A 6,938-nucleotide genomic window follows, 5' to 3' on the forward strand; every position below is an offset into this window, starting at 1 on the left:
TTATCCTTCATGACAGAAAATCAATATAAAACACAGAGGAAATAAATTGATAAAGTTCAAATATCCACTTTTTATTACCTTTCTTATTTCTTGTTTGACTCCAAAAATGCTTCCAGCAGCAATTCTGCTGAATTTTTTAAAAATCCTGACCGTAAATTTTCTGCAATTTTCAGACTATTCCTTTATCGAATACACAAGTATTAGTACCACTATTGCAGATCCCGCAAAGTCTAGAAGATACAGAATTCTTGTTCTCTTATTTCTCTTAATTTCAGATACCAGATTCGTACACTTACAAACAGTACTAGTTGCTTTAATACTATGTATTCTTCCTCTTTTTCTAATACAACTCTGATTTCCTTAAAGTGCTAGTTAAATACAGTCAAGTTTCTGGCTTACCTTACCTTTTTGTCTTTTTACTCTCTTCCCTCTCTCCCGACCAGAACACAGCAGTGATGCCTGGGGTTGGAGAAGCCTTCTTGGTCCTAGGATAAAGAAAGTCGAGGTCTAAGTACAGCAGGATGGACCCGTAGATGTTGTTGGGTGTTGAAGACTTCTTGAAACAATGTGCCAGCCCTGGAAATTTTGGGATGTTGAAGCCGGGCAGTGTGAGACAGAACTGTCAGCCATCAAGCCTGTAAATCATTCTTTGCTGCTATTAACTGAATCCAAGTTCAAAAATAACTTCCTTTTTGACACAGAGTCTGAAAGTTTGGTTAAAATATTTACGTTTTCTTAGGTAGCATCTCTTTTATTAAGAGATTTATAAAATCTCATTTATTAAAGACCCTCACATTTATTAAAGACCCTTAAGTATTAATTTTGGTAGCTGAACACATAGAAAAAACATGCTAAAAAATCTGTAAAGTTTGCTTTCATGTTAAAAACTGCCAAGTATGAAGTCGAGAGACGTATCAGGTCATGCCATCAGATCATGGGGGCAAGGTAAATTAATTTTCTGGTTAGAAAGTCTTACTTTGGGTACATTTAATAGCGCTCTTCTTTTTCTAATTGGATAATGTCGATCGGTGGAAATAAAATTTAATTTTTCTGAGATGTGTTTGAAGTTATTTTCACTGCCTGCCCCCACCACTTACAGGCCTTGTTATTCATGCCAGCTTTGGTACTGTTTCAATTATCTCATGGTTCAGGGAGTTGTTGGGTTTTAAATGGATACTCCCGCTATGGGAAATGGCTGCTGTTTTTCACCATATTTTCTCTTATCATCCACAGATAATTAGTTCTGCCTGACAAAGCACATCACAAGGGACAACTCCATAGCCTTCATAAGCATCTCAGCACTATCTTCCTTATGGCTAATTCTTCCTCAACCTGTTTAAAACTGCTTCATTATAATTATTATTCCTCATCACTTGTCCACACTGTAAATGTAGGCAGTATTAACAATGTATGTAGCAGATACCCGTATGTCATCTCTTTAATGCTCCTACATATTTGCATAGCAGGAAAGTGGGGCATAAAAACAACAAGCTTATTCTTCTGACCCTTAGCATCCATACTCGCATCCCACCACTGGATTATTAATGCATCTTAAATTCCCAAATATGTTATGTCCTCCCACTCTTTACATAAGCTGAGTTAACATGTAATCTCTCTTTTTTACAGTAATAAAATATCTAAAAATCATAAATGAAAGTCTGTGACTACCAGTAAAATAGATTTTTAAATTCTAAGATACTATAAAATAGAAGATGCAACATCATTTTAGAAAAGCTTCTCAAGAATGGGGAGAAGTGCCTGGGTGGCTCAGTTGGTTAAGCATCCAACTCTTGGTTTTGGCTCAGGTCATGATCTCAGGGTTCCTGGGTTCCAGCCCTGCATTCCCTGTCTCCCTCTCTTTTTGCCCCTCCCCTGTTTGATTTCTCTTTCTCTCACACACACAAAAAATAAATAAATAAGCATTAAAAAAACATTTTAAAAGAATGGCGGGAAAAACCCTTTGTATTAAGGGTATGCATCTGGTGTGAAGTATAAGCCAATTAAAATATATTAACATGTGAAAATATCCTTCTTATAATCAAAGAAATGTGGTAAGAACATCTTTATATGAAGTTGACAATATTTGAACAAAGAAAATTTTGAAAAAAAATTATTGACTTACCCATGCTCCTTCTTAAAGTTTCTAGCAGCTTTTTTTCCATATACCCCTTCTCTTTCTCTTGTCTTTAACTCGACCACTGGAACTTCAGTCCCTGTGATCCCTTGAGGTATTTCCTTTGGAGAACTCATCCGATCAAAGAGCTTCAAAAATCTGTGCCAATCTATGCCAATTACTCTTAAGTCTCTGAAGAGACTACTGAGAAATTTACTTTTTATCTGCTGAGTAATTCCATTTGTATATCTTTCTGTCACTTCTAGCACAATACGCCCTCAAACTAATGTATAACTTTTCCCAACACCAGCTTATTCCCCTAATTTTTTTTTTTAAACGATACCTCCGTTTTCTAGGAAATAGGTGGCATCACATTATCTTGCTCTTTTATTCTCAATCTTCCAAAATCAGGCTGCAAAGTCAGTTTAAGAGTCCCCTTAACACCTTTCTGATGCCACTGTCACCACACTTCTTAGTTCACAAACTTAGGAGTTTCTCTAGGTGAAACACGAAACTGCTCCCATACACAGAAGCCAAGTAGGGATGGAAGAAAGGATCAAGCCAGATTGGTAGGCGGTGGGTTTAATAAGCAAGGGAACCAACATAGGAGGCTTGTCTCCCGCAGCTGCAAACTGAGTAGATCTCTGCACCTGCTTGCTAGAATCTTAAGTTTATATACAAGCCTTAACAGCATTCAGCCATGTTTACAGTCCAGGTGGTCTCAATAACACATTACCTTCTCAAGGCTGCATTCTTAAAATAGCTCCTAGTGTGGGAACGGAGTGTGGAATGTACATTTCAAACTACAGGGGAGGGGTAAGGACACTCCCATCTAACTCAAGGATCAACCAGCAGTCATGACCTCGCCATGACCTCTCTAAACAACACTAGTGAGGTTTTCCTTCTCAAGCATGGGCACCAGCAAGCAGCTATGGTGTTCTGATTACACAGTTCACGCTGATGAGATATTTTTAGAATCTTTCTAAAGCTTTTCTTTTATATCAACTGATTCAATACAAAATTCATCAACCTTTGCCTCTCTTGCCACTCTTGCCTTCTTGGAAGTCTCCTGGTTTCCATTCCTTCTGACAGCTCCCTTGTAGTCTTCTTAAATGTTGATGCTCCTTGAGAGCTTGTTAAGAGCTTGAAGTAACACTGCCTGAATGTGAATTCTGACTCTGCAGAATAGTGTGTAACCGTGGGCAAATCACATCATCTCTCTATATATCACTTTCCTCATCTGTAAAATGAGGATACCGATAATATCTAAGCCATATGGTCATTATAACTTTAACTGATTTTATCCATATTTATTAGCTCTAGTTTAGATCATTCTCTTGAGCTGCAGATAAGTATTTCCAATTATACAATGGAGATTTTCACTTGGATCTTTCACAGACATCTTCCCATCTCTCTCTTTCCCCTTCTCCCTCACCTGCTCTCACCTGCCTTCTCTATACTTCCTCCTACCTTTGAAAACTCCAAATTATTCTTTTTAAAAATTTTTTTAAATGTTTATTTATTTATTTTTGAGAGAGAGAGAGAGAGACAGAGGGAGAGAGAGAGAGAGAGAACGCAAGTGGGGGAGGGGCAGAGAGAGAAGGAGACACAGAAACTGAAGCAGACACCAGGCTTTCAGCTGTCAGCACAGAGCCCGACGCAAGGCTGGAACTCACGAACTGCGAGATCATGACCTGAGCCGAAGTCAGACGCTTAACCGACTGAGCCACCCAGGTGCCCCTGAAAACTCCAAATTATTCTACAATGTTTAGCTTGGCTATAACTGTAATGTAGGAGATAAGATTGTTGCTGAGAGAAAAGAGCAGTGAGGGGTAAAGGACTTCAGTTGAATGGGAGAAGCAGATTCTTAAAGTGGAAAATGGGAAAGAGAGAGAGAGAGAGAGAGAGAGAGAGAAAGAGAGAGATAGCAAACGAGCAGCAGCATAGGTAGGATTTGTAAAAGGCCACACAGCTGTGATTGGACATTCTTCATCTAGAGACACAGGGCATAACAACTGTTCCTCTTTATCTTCCCAGCATTGAGCGCAGTGTAGACAGCATTGCATGTCTGAAATAAAACTTACTTGCATGACTGGAAGTGTTGTTGAAAACTGACCTCTGTGCTCCAGAGCCGAAATATATAACGTGAAGACAGAGCTTGGGTATAAAGAAGAAAGCTAGTTCATTATTTTGCCAGGCAGAGGAGGCTGTAGTTTAATGCCTCCAAGACTGTGAGCCCACGCTGGGTTAAAGGCTGAGGAGTTTTATAGGAAAACAAAGGATCTGGGCAGTTTTGATAGGAATCTGCTACATGTTGCCAGCTGTGTTAGTCATGTCTTCAAGGTAGTCTCAAGACTAGCCCTGGTGCTGGCCATCTGAACCTCCCTATTAAGTATACATTGAGGTCAGCGAGATGTCAATATTGATACTAAGTTCGTGGAACAAAGGACTCTACAGAAAAACAAGTGAAGGGGAAGGGGGAGCTTCAAGGATGAGGAAGGGAAAAATTTGTTCAGTTTAAAGCCAAGCCTTGCTGAAGCACTAGGGTGTACATCTTACTTTCTATCCGTCTTTACATTTCTGTGTTTCAAAAGAAACACATAGATGAGAAAAAATAAATGAATACATAATGATGGTACACTTGTCTCAGAAATTTTTTTGCTCCCCAGCATTTTAGTGGGGCACAAATTAGCAACATCTATAAAAGTGATCTAGTCTTGGGTAATTATTACCAGAAATAAACGTTTCATAATGTTGTTGAATTGCTATTTGGGACAGTCATCTTGCATTGTTAAAAGGATAATGATAATAATCTCATTCAGTAGGCGTGTGGATTTGGACACTTCCGGGAATGCCTTTTAAGCTCAACATCCTGGAAGATCCTTTACAGTGCAGCTCTATTAAAAATCATAGATTTTTTTTTTGTTTGGGCTGTTTATTGACATAATTGTCCTTAAAAAGTTCAGGCCTTGTTGCTCTTCTTTGGTTTCTCTTCTTGGCAGGATTCTGGGTAAATAGCTAAATCACCCTGTGCTTTTTTCAAAGCAAAAAAGTTGTGCCCATCGACTGGTACATACCATTCATCACACTTTGGAGAAGTGGCCTTGCTCTCCACCTGTGTGAAAGATACGTATCAGGCCGGGAATTTTCACAGAGAATATCATTTCTACTGTCTGAACACCTGGTATCTAAAGCATATGGATATCTACTCAGCAACACCCTCTATCAGCACCCCAGTAACTTGTCAAAGAATTCAACCATAATCTGACTATAACCCAGTACTTGGGAAAGGCTTGCTTGAAAAGCTGATATTTATGACTGTGTAGGAGACACATTAACTCCAGGTTCTCAAAAACCTAACCCTTTGTGGTTAGAGCATAGAAATAAATGGATTCCTACAGATATGCTTTCACTTTAATGTTAGAAAATTAATATAAAGTATTTATGTGAAAATTATTGTTTTTATTACAAAAGCATCATTATACGGATAGAAAGAAATAAACTCCTTTGAGATTTCAGCATTAAAATAAAGTTAACCCTTCCTGATGAACCTGTGTATTTCCTTGATCAGTCAGTGAGAACAAAGGTTCGGAGGCAAATTTATACTTTGTTAAGGAAATTTACTCATTTATGTGCTTGATGCATTGATTTCTCTCCAACTTTTAAGGAAATTTTATGTTATGAAAAAAATCTATCTTAAAATCATGCTTTTTTAAAACAATTCAAATGAATGAAATAAGATCAGTAAACAAAGATTTAGTTTCTGTTTTGGTCTGAATTTAAAATATCGAGAATCTTTACATTTGATATACGTTGATTCCATTTTAGTTAAACTTGAGACTGGAATAAAGAAACCCAATTTTGATGGGGTTTTTTTTTAATGTTTATTTTTGAGGGAGACAGAGACAGAGCGCAAGTGGGGGAGGGAGACAGGGACAGAGCACAGAGAGAGAGAGAGAGAGAGAGAGAGAGAGACAGAGACAGAATCTGAGGCAGGCTCCAGGCTCTGAGCTGTCAGCACAGAGCCTGATGTGAGGCTTGAAAGTCACCACCTATGAGATCATAACCTAAGCCAAAGTTGGATGGTTAACCAATTGAGCCACCCAAGTGCTACCTGAAATTTTTGGATGTCTTTTATGATCCATATTGTCAGTGTCTCCTGGAGAAGTGAGCTAAAGCATAGATTTGTTTGAGAACATTTTCAGAGTCACATTAACAAAGTTTCAGCTATAAGATTATTTCATCAATCGTTACTTGTTATGCATCCCTAACATTGCTTGAACAGGTTACAAAGTAATTCTACATGTTGATGGATTATTTGCAAATACCCACATACCCATATATTTTAGAATACCAAAGTAACAGAATAATTTTTTTCCATAAGAACAAATGAATATTTTTATAATCATTATTTAAATTGTACGCAACTTGGGGTGCCTACGTGGCTCCATCAGTTGAGCATCTGACTCTTTATTTCGGCTCAGGTCATGATCTCACAGTTGGTGGGATTGAAACCTGCATAAAGCTCTGTGCTGACAGTGCTGAGACTGCTTGGCATTCCCTCTCTTTCTCTCTTGGTCTCTGCCCCTCCCCCTGTCTCTCTCTCTCTCTCTCTCTCTCTCTCTCTCACACACACAAAATAAACTTTAAAAAAACAACTTGTATACAGCTTATCAGCTTATAGGATGTGAATGAGTAAATTGTGTGTTTTAATAGTCGATTTGCCTACCTAACCTGTTTACCTACGTGAGTGTTATACTTGTCATAACCACCAGATTTTTATTGATGACAAGAAAAATACATTATAAATAACATTCAAGTCAAC

The sequence above is a fragment of the Neofelis nebulosa genome, chromosome 14 (genome assembly GCF_028018385.1).
Source record: "Neofelis nebulosa isolate mNeoNeb1 chromosome 14, mNeoNeb1.pri, whole genome shotgun sequence".
Taxonomy (NCBI): Eukaryota; Metazoa; Chordata; class Mammalia; order Carnivora; family Felidae; genus Neofelis; species Neofelis nebulosa.